This window comes from Budorcas taxicolor, chromosome 15 (genome assembly GCF_023091745.1).
Source record: "Budorcas taxicolor isolate Tak-1 chromosome 15, Takin1.1, whole genome shotgun sequence".
NCBI lineage: Eukaryota > Metazoa > Chordata > Mammalia > Artiodactyla > Bovidae > Budorcas > Budorcas taxicolor.
The window spans coordinates 38,617,142-38,630,407 of record NC_068924.1 but is presented as its reverse complement, the minus strand read 5'-3'; the positions used below and the strand labels follow the sequence as shown (position 1 = coordinate 38,630,407).

Below are 13,266 nucleotides of genomic sequence, written 5' to 3'. Positions count from 1 at the left end.
AAATTCATGTCCATTGAGTCAGTGATGCCATCCAACAGTCACGTCCTCTGTCGCCCCGCTCTCCTCCTGCCCTTAATCTTTCCCAGCATCAGGGTCTTTTCCAATAAGTTGGCTCTTCACATAATTTTTCAATGAGTGGCTAAAGTACTGGAGCTTCAGCTTCAGCATCAGTCCTTCCAATGAATATTTAGGGTTGACTTTCTTTAGGATTGACTTGTTTGATCACCTTGCTGTTACCTATGGAACTCACATATTACATGGCAGTGCAGAAGCCTCCTTTACTATGTTTTAAGGTAAAAACTACAATTTCTTCAAAGATATCTTTTCCACAAAATCACTTCTATACATCTTCATAGTTTAAAAGTGTGTGAGAAAGTTTGAGAGTCATGGAATGAGCTTTCTCTCATTTTCTTTGTAAATTCTGTTACGGAGATCTGTTTCATACAGACACTGATGTCTGATACCTCTGTACTTAGCACCATTTTGCAAACTGAGGCCAGGGGAGTCATTTATAATACCATGTTATATTACTAAATGTATTAGGAATTCAATACTGCATTACAAATTGCCCCCAAACTTGGTGGCTTAAAGCAATAATTATTTGTGATTTCTATTGTTTCTGTAGTCAAGAATTCAGTAGTGGTTTGGCTGGTCAGCATTGTGATAGGTCTTTCCTGAAGTTGCAGTCAAGATATTGGTTGGGGCTACAGTCATCTCTCTAAATTTGAAATATTGATTTTTTTTAAATTTAAATTCTAATTTTCTAATGACTCTAACATGTTTTTATTAGTCCTAAGTGTTCATCAAAATCCTGATTGTATATCTCCACTTGTTAACTGGATCCTATGACTTATACTAACCTCCAGCTCCATGTCTTCAAACTGACAGTATAAATGTTGTGCTTTAACTGGCTTCTTGAAAAAGCTATCAACAAATATTTATTGGGGGCCTACTCTGTGTCAGGTTTGGATTAGGTGCTGGCATAAAACAAAATGAGAATAAACAGCAACTGACCTTGAGGAACTCATAATTTAGGTAAGAGAACAAGAAGCCAATGAAAGATTGAATATGCAAATGAACAATGGCCAGGCCATACAGAAAAGTAGGACTGTGGCCCACTGCCTACAGCAACACACTCAGGAAACCAGTCCCTCATCAAAATAAACAACACAGGAAGCCAGTCTTCTGTAAATCAGACTTGTAGACAGCCAGGCTGCTACCTCTGGTAACAGCCCAGGAAGCTAAACAATAATTTCTGTAACAATTGGCTTCAAATGGCAAGGACTTGATTGATAACAGTTTCTCTAATTTTGTCCCTGCTTCCCAACTTAGGACCAACCAAAGAAAGCCAAATATGTACCCCTAACCAACCACAGAGGATGCTCTACTTCTGTTACTGAGTCCAAGCTCACTCTGCTGAAAATGGCAGACTAGTGCCTCAAAATAACCATCTTTCGGGGGTTTGGATGCCAGGGTTTTTTATAGATCAGAGAGAAAGAAGCAATGAGGAACTAAAGTCAAAAGGCAGAGTAGAGAGGGAGATGCAGTGGGGAAGTAAACTTAAAGAGTCTTCAGTCTTGTAAAACATCTCCAAGGGCACGTCTAGCCTTCAGAAGGGGTGTGTTAATCTTCACAGGAGGGCAGGAACAAACTATCTCTCCTTGAGCTGAACACTTGACTAAAGGCATTTTAGTTTACAGTCAAGCAGAGGGACAGGGTCCTTCAGGCAAGCCATTGAATATGATTAAAATAATAAAAGCAAGTCGAAGAAAGTTTCCAACACAGAGTCAGAACTGGCTTCCTCCCTGCAGCACTCCCACCTGAGCTTCACCTTGCCTAATCATGGAATATTGAAGCCTCCACTTTTTTACACTATAAAACTTGATCTTTCCTCTGCCTGCCTTTGAGTCTATGACAAAATGCAAATGACAGTGTCCAGCTCCCTTGCTGTAGCATGTTTAGAATAAATAGACTTTGTTTATTTTGTTTGGTTGGTCTTTGTTTTTTTCCATACCAACGTCCACATAACTGTGTGGGATAAATGCCTTAATGGTAACTACAGAAACACAAAGTGCTGTCGGATCCCAAGGTAGATGGAGAAGTTGTAAGGAAAATTTTCTCAGAAGATGTAGCCTTCAAGCAAGGTCTTTAAAATTAGGAATTATAATATTACTTAAAAATTTTGCATGTATATCTTGTCTCTACAATTAGATCAAGAGCAATTCATGGAAGGTAAGCTGAAAGAAACAAAGTTTCAGATTCCAAAGGGCCATTAGAGATGATTTAGGGCCTCCCTGGTGACTCAGATGGGAAAGAATCTGCCTGCAAAGCAGGAAGACCTGGGTTCAATCCCTGGGTTGGGAAGATCCCCTGGAGAAGGGAATGGCTACCCACTCTAGCGTTCTTGCCTGGAAAACCCCATGGACAGAGAAGTCTGACAGGCTACAGTCCATGGGGTTGCAAAGAGTCGGACATGACTAACCAACAGACACCCACTTAGAGATGATTTAAACCAACAACTTCATGGTTTCTAACTACTGAAGACTGAAGGTTTGTGTCCACAGAAGATTCATATGTTGAAACCTAATCCTCAGCGTGGTGGTATTTGGAGGTGGGGTCTTTGGGAGGTCATTAGAAAGAGGAGAGTGAAAAAGTTGGCTTAAAGCTCAACATTCAGAAAACTAAGATCATGGCATCCAGTCACATCACTTCATGGCAGATAGATGGGGAAACAGTGGAAACAGTAGCTGACTTTATTTTTTGGGACTCCAAACTCACTGCAGATGGTGATTACAGCCATGAAATTAAAAGATGCTTACTCCTTGGAAGGAATGTTATGACCAACCTAGACAGCATATTAAAAAGCAGAGACATTACTTTGCCAACAAAGATCCATCTAGTCAAGGCTATGGTTTTTCCAGTGGTCATGTATGGATGTGAGAGTTGGACTATAAAGAAAGCTGAGCACCGAAGAATTGATGCTTTTGAACTGTGGTGTTGGAGAAGACTCTTGAGAGTCCCTTGGACTGCAAGGAGATCCAACCAGTCCATCATAAAGGAGATTAGTCCTGGGTGTTCATTGGAAGGACTGATGCTAAAGCTGAAACCCCAATACTTTGGCCACCTCATGCGAAGAGTAGACTCACTGGAAAAGACCCTGATGCTGGGAGGTGTTGGGGGCAGGAGGAGAAGGGGACGACAGAGGATGAGATGGTTGGATGGCATCATCGACTCGATGGACTTGGGTTTGGGTGAACTCCGGGAGTTGGTGATGGACAGGGAGGCCTGGTGTGCTGCAGTTCATGGGGTCATAAAAGAGTTGGACACAACCGAGGAACTGAACTGAAAACTGAGGTCATGAGGGTGGAGTCCTCAGGAGTGGGATTATTGCCCTCATAAAAGAGACTCCAGAGAGATCTCTGACCCTTTTTCTACATGTTAGGAGGCAGAGAGAAGACACCCGTCTGTGAGTCCAGAAGGCTGGTTCACTGGGCACTGAGTCTGCAGGCACCTTGATCTTGGGCTTCCCAGCTTCTGAAATATAAATAACTTTTTGTTATAAAGTCATCCAGTCTACAGCCATTTGTTATAGCAACCTGAACAGAGTGAGATGCTAACGAAGAGTCTGTGGCTCCTAGCTGGGAAATAACTTGCTGCAAATTTATTTTCATTTTCCTTGCAGTACCTGTCACAGGCTTAATGGTTCTAAACCTCCCCAAACTAAGACTGTGAAGTGATTTCTTTAATATTCAAATTATGAGGGCTTTGTGCCCCCATCCCTCTTGACTGAAGAAAGTTTAGTCATTCCCTGGGCTCTCTTCCCCAAGTGTTTTTAAAATCAGAGAGGCTTACATGATCCACAAATCCAACCTGGTGGAGTAGGCCACCTAATTAAGCTGCTGGCCTCAGAATATTGGTTTTCTATCCATAAGCATGGCCACTCATTTCTTGCCAATTACATGCTGCAATTTGGGGATTACCATCCATCGTCAAACATATGTTATCACTACCCTTCTGGCATGGGCAGTGAGAGAAGGATATAGAAGCTTCCTTTAGTTGATAATGGACAGAAAGTAGAACAGAGAAAATAATGTACACCTGTTGCTGAAAGTGGTTGCTCTGAGCCTTCAGACCCATCCTGTCAGCATGATGGAAGGATGTCTGGCTACTGGTCCACCACCTTCTGGTTGACACCATCTTCTTTGTCAAAAAAAGACAATCCCTTGAACATTTTGCCTGACATGTTGAAGTTCCATGTATGATGTGGAATTATCACAGATATTCAGGTCTATCACTCTAGTCCTCCTTTTCTGTTCCAGAATCAATGTGTTTCTAAGTTGACAGGATGAGTGGGAGTGGAAATATCAACTTCATCCATGAGAACCTCCTTCTACTATCCATAAGTGGGTTGCAGTGTAGAATGGCTCACAAAAACGCAATCTCAGGTCAAAATATTTCAATATCAGCACCACTGGGTTATTCCTTCAAATGATCTGTAAGTAATAATCAATAGTGCTGTCTAGCTCAGTCTAGAGCCTTTCATCCTATTCTTTTCTCCAGCTCCAGATAAAGTTTGCAATCTTATATTTTGGCACATTTTTCATATTTTCAGATCTCTTGGAGTAGAAATACACTCTCATATTTTCATAGAATAAACCATAAGCTGTTTAAATTCATTCAAAGAAAAGAATAATTTTTCTTGCTGCTGCTGCTGCTAAGTCGCTTCAGTCATGTCTGACTCTGTGCAATCCCATAGATGGTAGCCCACCAGGCTCCCCTATCTCTGGGATTCTCCAAGCAAGAACACTGGAGTGGGTTGCCATTTCCTTCTCCAATGCATGAAAGTGATAAACACAAATTCTAAAGAGTAGTACAGCTAAAACACATCAAATTTATGTAATCAAACAGAAAACTCAGAGGCTTCATCCAAGACATCTGCTTTAGTGTTTTCATTTTCCTGAAAACCAATGGATGGGTGTATATATATATATATATCCCAAATACCCAATATATATACCAAATATATATATATGGTATATGTATGCATATATGGGCTTCCCCGATAACTCAGTTGGTAAAGAATCCACCTGCAATGCAGGAGACCCCAGTTCAATTCCTGGGTCAAGAAGATCCACTGGAGAAGGGATAGGCTACCCATTCCAGTAATTCTTGGGCTTCCCTTGTGACTCAGCTGGTAATGAATCCACCTGCAATGTGGGAGACCTGGGTTCGATCCCTGGGTTGGGAAGATGCCCTGGAGAAGGGAAAGGCTACCCACTACAGTATTGTGGCCTGGAGAATTCTATGGACTGTATAGTCTCTGGGGTTGCAAAGAGTCATTCATGACCAAGCAACTTTCACTTTCCCATATGCATATATATGTCCTGTTTCATATAAAACAGAAATTTTCAGGTGGTTTCCCCAAAATCAAGTAAGTTCTTCCTTAAAGACAAACAAGATAAAACATGCCTTCTCCTTTTACTGAAAGAAAAAAAAAAAAAGCAAAGCTTAAAGTTTGAAAATTATACATATCTGATGTCCATCCATCAATTTTTTTTGCGGGGGGGGTCACACTTTCTGCATGTGGAACTTCCTGGGGTCAAACCCGTGCTCCCTGCAGTGAAAGTGCAGAGTTTTAACCACTGGACCACCAGAAAAGTTCACTTCAAAGCTTTTTTAAAATCTTAAGGCTTAAAATATTTTTTAATAAATGAATTAATGGATGAATTGAATGAACTTAAATGTTTACTGAGCACCTATTATATACAAGCATTGAGCCATGTAATGAGTACCCTGCTAGAAAATAAAACAATGACCCTTGCCCTTCTGCAGGCAGTAAAATGAATACTGAACTGGAAATTGTGGTAAGCACCATGAATGAACAAGACTAAGTTTTATGATAAACAATAAAGACCATTATGGGGAGGGGATACCCTCTTTTTAAAATTTTTATTTATTAAAAAAATATGTATTTATTTATTTTGCTGCACTGGATCTTAGTTATAGCATGTGGCATCTTTGATCTTTGTTAAAGTATATGCCATCTGGTTCCCTGACTAAGGATTGAACTTGGGCCCCCTGCATTGGGTGGCCAGAGTCTTAGCCACTGGACCACCAGAGAAGTCCTAGGATACTCTCTTTAAATAAGATGTGAAGAAGGTCCTCTTTAAAGCCAATCCGTTTAAGCCAAGATTGAGAGCTGAGTTGGAGTCAGATTGGGGACCATGTGCCTAAAGTCTCTTCCCTCGTACAGTCTGCAGAACTGAAGACAGGCCAGTGATGGTGGAGTTTAATCATAGGGAGGAGAGAAAGGAGGCTGTGTTAGTTCATGTAGGGCCTAATAGGATGCTGTTTAAAGGGTCTGGATTTTATTCTGAGTGTAATGGGAAAGTCAAACAGGAATTTAAATAGGGCTGATATGAGGATTAAGCAGAAAATTTATAATTAAATTTACAATTTCAAAAGATTACTTTGCTGATTGCATTGGTAAATGGATGTGAAGGATGCAATGGATAGGATCTGAGAGATTAGTTAGGAAGCTCTTGCAGGAGAGAGAGGAGAATAAGTCCAGGTGACAGATGAGAGCAACTTGGACTAAGATGGTGGCATGGAGATTTGATCTGTAGGTGTGACTGGAGGCGGAGGGTAAAAAAGAGATAAAAGTCAAGGATGACTGACTATTTGCTGCTTCTGTCTTTTTTTTTGTTTTTAATTATGAAAATATGATAACATGTTTACAGGAGATTTAGAAAACACAGAACAAGGTTACATATAGTTATACTATATTACAATTATTTTTTAAGTAGATAAATTAAGATTTTTAGTTGGAGTTTCAACGAATATACAGAGAAGTAGAAGGGTATAGTAGACCTGAAAAGCACTGTGAACCAATTCAACATAATTAAGGTTTATACAATTTTAACTCAACAATAGGACACAAACTGTATTCAAGTTCCCATAGAATGTAAACTAAGGAACACTGGAACATATCCAGGGACATAAAACAAGGTACAAAAACTTCATGCCCTAAAGATATTGAAATCATACAGACTGTTCTCCTATTACTGTGGAATTATGTTAGAAATCAGTATCAAAAGATGTTTGAAAATAACCCACATATTTTCAAGTGCAATGTGACATTTACCAAGAGAGATCTTCAACTTAGCCACTGAAAGCCTCAATAAAGTGAGACTGGAAAAAACAGAGGGTGATTGCAGAGAAGAAAGCATTTAAATGAGGAATTAGTATCAAAATGGCTGCTCTTGTCTTGAGGGCTCTGATGTAAACTCTTTCTGAGTTTATGCCCTTTTGGCCTTAGATTCAATGACACTGCACATAATGAAAAGCAAATTTTAAAAACTGCAATCCCCCAAGCAGCTACCCAGAGAATGTACAAAGTGAAATTTACGTACCTTGTCATTACAAGTCATTATATTGATCCTGCTAGGCAGCTGTCCTAAATTATTTGCTTGCTGGGACTATGGTTTATTCATCTCTTTATTTTTTGCAGCACTTAGCACTCTATTAACATAAAGTTCATGGTCAATGAGTTATATGTTGAAGTAAACTGAGAGAAATTAGATATCCTCAAAGGTGGGAGATCTACCATTTGAAAACAGTTTCAGAATTTGGCAATAGGCAAAAGTCATCAGGAGTCAGATATAAGAATCACTCCACTTAAAGGCACTATGTGGCCATTAAGTAGTGAGTGATAGTCTTGCATGGCCCATAAACTAACTAAAAGGACAACTCCCAGAGAGAATCTACTTCCTTCCTGCCCCAAACCCTGAGTTCACACAACTAGCTGCATATGCTCATTCACTGACCACTTACAATATCTGGGCACTGGATATATAAAGTTGGATAAACTAACATAATGCATTCACAGCCATCAATCCTTTCCCTACCACAGCGTATATTTTACATTATTGCAGCTTTTTTTTGGTCGATCTGCACTGAACAAAGCTGGTATGCTCTGTGACAAGAGAGATGTGTGTATTTTTTGCTCACCACTGTATTCTTGGCCCCCACCAGTGGTAGAATGAATTCTTGACATTGCCTACCAGCCTTCTTCTTTCTTTAATTAAAAAACTCCCTTTCCTGAGAAAAATCTACAGCTTGTGGTTTGCGTGATTCTGATTCTACCTGTGTTGCAAAAGAATTGCACACATCAGAGTTTGCCCTGAACTTTTCAGAGATTTAAGATCTTTCCTCTGAGACTGACCAAGCTGCAGATGAATTTTGGCAGTTATCATGCCTGCCACACAGTTGCTGTTGCCGCTTCACCCATGTCCCTTTCACAGGGAAGGTTAACACAGACCTTCCCATCTAACAGCTCTTGGCTCATCATCAAGGGAATACAAAAAGCAAAACACCCTCAAGATTTCCCTGGCAGTACAGTGTTTAAGGTTCAGTGCTTCCAGCGCAGGAGGTGTGAGTTTGATCCCTGGTTGGGGAGCTAAGATCCCACATGTGGCATGTTGCGATGAAAAAAAATAAGAAATAGTATTTTTTTTTAAAGCAAAACACTCTTGACTCCAGATAAGACAAACTCTGTGGTGTGATTTATGCTTTAAATCTCCCCATGTGGAAAAGCTGAAACTAGTTTCCAATGGAGGCTGCGTTCTTACTTGACTTTCTTCCCTTGTTTCCCTTCCACATCTTTTCCTAAAGGCATCCTCTCAATAAATCACTTTCATAAGAATCCTATCTCAGGCTCTATTTCTAGGGGACCCAATCTAATCAACTTGTACAAAAGAAAGATAAATACAAATCACATCATTTGAATGGCTGTATCGCACCATGTTTTTCATTGTACTTTTCCATTAGGTGAGCTGGCCTGTTTAAGCTATTCAGATTTGAGTTTGTATCATTTGCATCTAAAAGAGTCCTGACCTTTAGCAGCATTCTGTAAATGTTTGTTGACTAAGTATATTGAATTATAAATGGAGTAAAATGGAAATATAGGTGAGGATGGAAATGTGGTGAACTAGCTTGATTAAGCTACTTGGAGTATGTTTCTGTCGTTTGCATCTTAAAAGGTCCTGATATTCAGCAGACATTCTGTAAATGTTTGCTGAATAAGTATATTGAACTATAAATAGCACAAAATGGAAATATAGATGAGGATGCAATGAATTCCACTGAGTATTTTGAGGAGAGATGGCAATTTACATTTATCTGACCCTGAAAGCATAAATAGTTAATCAGTAGGAAGGTGAGGAGTGAGGACATTCTAGGCCTAAGGAACCTTTATAAGGACAAAAGTTTGGAAATGTGAAAGTATATGGTATTTGACAAAAATGAGTTGTTCTGCAGGGGTAGAGCAAAAGAGCGAAAAAATGCTTATTTTGTTGAAACAGCAAGTCTAGAGATTGTATGGGAAGAAAGGCAGACGATCACTGGCATGTTTGCCAAGACTGCGGGCTAATGTTGACAGGTAGGCTCTAAAAGATAGTACAAGATATACAGACAACACTCTGATATGTTTGGAATGCAATGGTAAAGAGATTACAGCCAATGTAACCAAGCTGTTGCTATTAGTCATGGTCACATTGCAATCAAGGTCAAGATCTGCTGAGACCCACTGATTCTGAGATGAGTTCTTTACCCACATGGGAACTCAGCATACACATCAGTCTCCTTGGTGTCATTTTGTCCTGATCTGTTTCACTTGGGTGATGCTAGAGCTGGCTTGTACAGGGTAAAGTACATTTATTTTGATCCTGTTAAACCATCACCAAAATTATTGGTTTTTTTCAGAAAGTTATGTTGTAGGTACAGAGCTCATATTGATTGCTCATAATAATACCTGCTCTCACAATGTACAATATAAACCTCCATTTATACAGCCAGATGCTTTCACATGAATTTTTCCTCTTAATTTTCATAATCATTCAAAAGGATCAAAGAAGTTTGAACTTGGCCAAAGTCACCAAACCTTAAACTATGTCTTCTCTTTTCAAGTTTATGCCTCTTTCTATTACCTGAGACAGGTAAGGTATTCAGGTACTCCCATCTCTTAAAGAGAGTACCAGACCACCTTATCTGTCTCCTAAGAAACCTATGTGTGAGTAAGGAAGCAACAGTTAGAACCAGATATGGAACAACTGACTGGTTCAAAATTTGGAAAGCAGCATGACAGAGGCTGTATATTGTCACCCCACTTGTTTAACTTATATGCAGAGAACATCATGTGAAGCTGGGCTGGATGTATCACAAGCTGGAATCAAGGTTGCCAGATATGCAGATGATACCACTCTAGTGGCAAAAAGTGAAGAGGAACTAAAGAGCCTCTTGATGAGAGTGAAAGAGGAGAATGAAAAAGCTGGCTTAAAACTCAACAGTCAAAAAACTAAGGTCATGGTATCTGGTCCCATCCCTTTATGGCAAATAGAAGCGGGAAAAGTGAAAGCAGTGGCAGGTTTTATTTTGGGGGGCTCCAAAAGCACTGCAGACAATGACTGCAGTCATGAAATTAAAAGACACTTGCTCCTTGGAAGGAAAGCTATGACCAACCAAGACAGCATATTAAAAAAGCAGAGACATCACTTTGCCAACAAAGGTCTCCATAGTCAAAGCAACAGTTTTTCCAGTAGTCATGTATGGATGTGAGAGTAGGACCATGAAAAAGGCTGAGCACCAAAAAATTGATGCTCTTGAATTGTGGTTCTGAGGAAAACTCTTGAGAGTCCCTCGGACTGCAAAGAGATCAAATCAGTCAACCCCAAAGGAAATCAACCCTAAATATTCACTGAAAGGGCTGAAGCTGAAGCTGAAGCTCCAAAACTTTGTCCATATGATGTGAAGAGCCAACTCATTGGAAAAGACTCTGATGCTGGGAAGACTGAAGGCAAAAAGAGAAAGGGGCAGCAGAGGATGAGATGGTTGGATAGCATCACTGATTCAACGGGCATAAATCCAAGCAAACTCTGGGAGATATTGGAGGACAGAGAAGCCTGGTGTGCTGCAGTCCCTGGGGTCACAAGGAATCGGACACGACTTAGCAACAACAACAAGCCTCATGGTGATTTCTATGGGCTTCCAATGAATATTTTCTAAGATGAGCTGCAATAGCGCTATTAGTTCTTGGTTCTTATCTCTTTGGTCTCAGGATAATGGTCTCCTTCATCTGACACCTGCTCCAGGGCCCTGGAAGTCAGACTTCCTTTGACAGTAAGCTTTCTTCCTCAGCTGCTTTCCTTGCAGGAAGGGCCTGATCCTTATCTACAAGCTTTTTGAATGTCTCATAATTGTTTCAAACTCAACATGTCTAAGATGCAATTATGGATGATCTTTTAAAACCTATATATTCTCTACTTGTAGTCTTCCCCATTTCAGCATATGATGCCACCATACAGTTATTAAAGCCAAAAACTTGAGCATCAACCTGTTATTTTCATTTCCAAAATACATCTAGAATATTTTCACTTCTCTCCATGTATCTCCACCAGTACCATCCTAGTCTAAGAAAGCTTTTTTTCATTTTGACAGCTGCAATAGCCTTCTAGCTGAACTTCATGAACTTTAAGATTTTAACCTTGTTTACTTATATACCCAATCCATTCTATACACACGGTAGGAGTAAGCTTTTAAAAATATAAATCAGATCACAACATCCTTTGGTTTAAAATCCTTCAGTGGCTCCTAATCGTACTTTGGCCAACAGATTTTGTTTGTTTGTTTGTTTGTTTTTTAAGAAAGCACTTGTTAACATTTAATGAATTTCCCAGCATGTGGCTTCCAGCCACAAGGCCATAAGCCCCACCTACACCCTCATTCTTCTCCTCAGCTCTTCTGCTGAAGAATTTGGGCTTCACGATGACAGGCTGCTTTGGGAGCTTTCCCTTGCCCAAAACTTTGTAGTAACCCTAGAAGAATAGAGAAAAGGGTTTATAATGCACCATGGCCAAGAGTATGAAAAAAGATGCAGCCAATCCACTCCATCTTGGAGGCAGCGAGGGCATGTATCTGGTCTGGGCACTCCTGGGGGCAATGATTGCCCTCACCAGTGAGCCGAGAGCAGCAGATTTTCCCCAAGGACTCTAGCACACCAGGACAAGAGCTGTCAGGATGTGACTCTCGTCTCGAATAACTGGATAGCTGGATAACTCGGTTCTTGGGTGCCCTCCAATGCCCTGTAAGCACTACCTGCTTACCTCTCAGTATCACTGTGCTCTTTGCTTAGTATACTCTAATCTCATTGGCTTTCTGTCAGTTCCCAGGCTACACCTAGCTCTTTTCCTGCCTCAGGGACTCTGCTGTTATACTTTCTTTGCTTAAATGCTTTTTATAGGGCCAGTTCTCTTATTCTTCATCCCTTGACAAAATTTTAGGTCTTTAAAGTGAGGTTTTCTGTACACCCCCCATCAATGGTAGTTATCTCTGATATTCTTAATTTTGGCAGACTTTCCTTCCTTTACAGAAACCTGCAATTATTCGCTGTAATTATCTTGTTAGTTGTGAAATTTCTTGTTACATGTCTCTTGTGCAAGAAAGTAAGATTCACGAAGGCAGTGACATTGTTTCTTCTTGATTATATCACTAATCCTTGGCACACAGTAGGCCCTGAATATTCTTTAAATGAACAAATGGTTGAATGATCTCCCACTTAAATGAGAAGGCTATAAGATCCAGGATTTACCTTGGTTCTCATGCCATTCAGGTGGCCACTTATCCAGCTCAGGCCAGAGAGAAACTATAGAAGATGTTTGAGAACTGCAGAAAGAATTAATCTTTTTGCAGTGAAACTATTTGGGGACTTGGAGTCAAGAGAACTGCATTCCAATTTGAGAGAATGACCTAAACCTGAACAGGGATCATGTTGCCTATCTGTCTACAGCCCCAGTGTCTTGTATCCATAATGTCTGATACAGAACAGATGATAAAAATATGATCCCTTAATTAATAAAGTCATAATATTACCTTATATGATTTTTACGAGGATTACATTAGATGTGTATGTGTGTTTTTCATATATTATAAATGTTCTTTAAATGTTTCTCTCATAGAACACATAGTTGAAAGAAACACAGCTGCTTTCTTAGTCAGAGCAACTCTGAAGCACAAAGTTGGAGGACTTACACGTCATGATTTGAAATGTACTAAAAAGCTAATCAAGGCAGTGCAGTAGCAGCATAAGACATAAAGATCAGTAGGATAGAACTGAGAGTCCCCAAATAAACTTTTATTATCAGTTGATTTTAAATTAATTAATTATTAATTTGTTATTAATAATAAACCAACGATCTGTTGTTTTTGGTTGTG

General features: G+C 39.8%; 1 non-coding gene across 1 annotated transcript; it reads right to left on the bottom strand.

Moving 5' to 3' along the window:
- Positions 1 to 11,962: 11,962 nt before the first annotated feature.
- LOC128061080 (small nucleolar RNA SNORA3/SNORA45 family) lies at positions 11,963 to 12,091 on the bottom strand. The gene has a single exon (XR_008200695.1). It is a non-coding gene; the product is annotated as a small nucleolar RNA SNORA3/SNORA45 family (small nucleolar RNA).
- Positions 12,092 to 13,266: the final 1,175 nt, after the last annotated feature.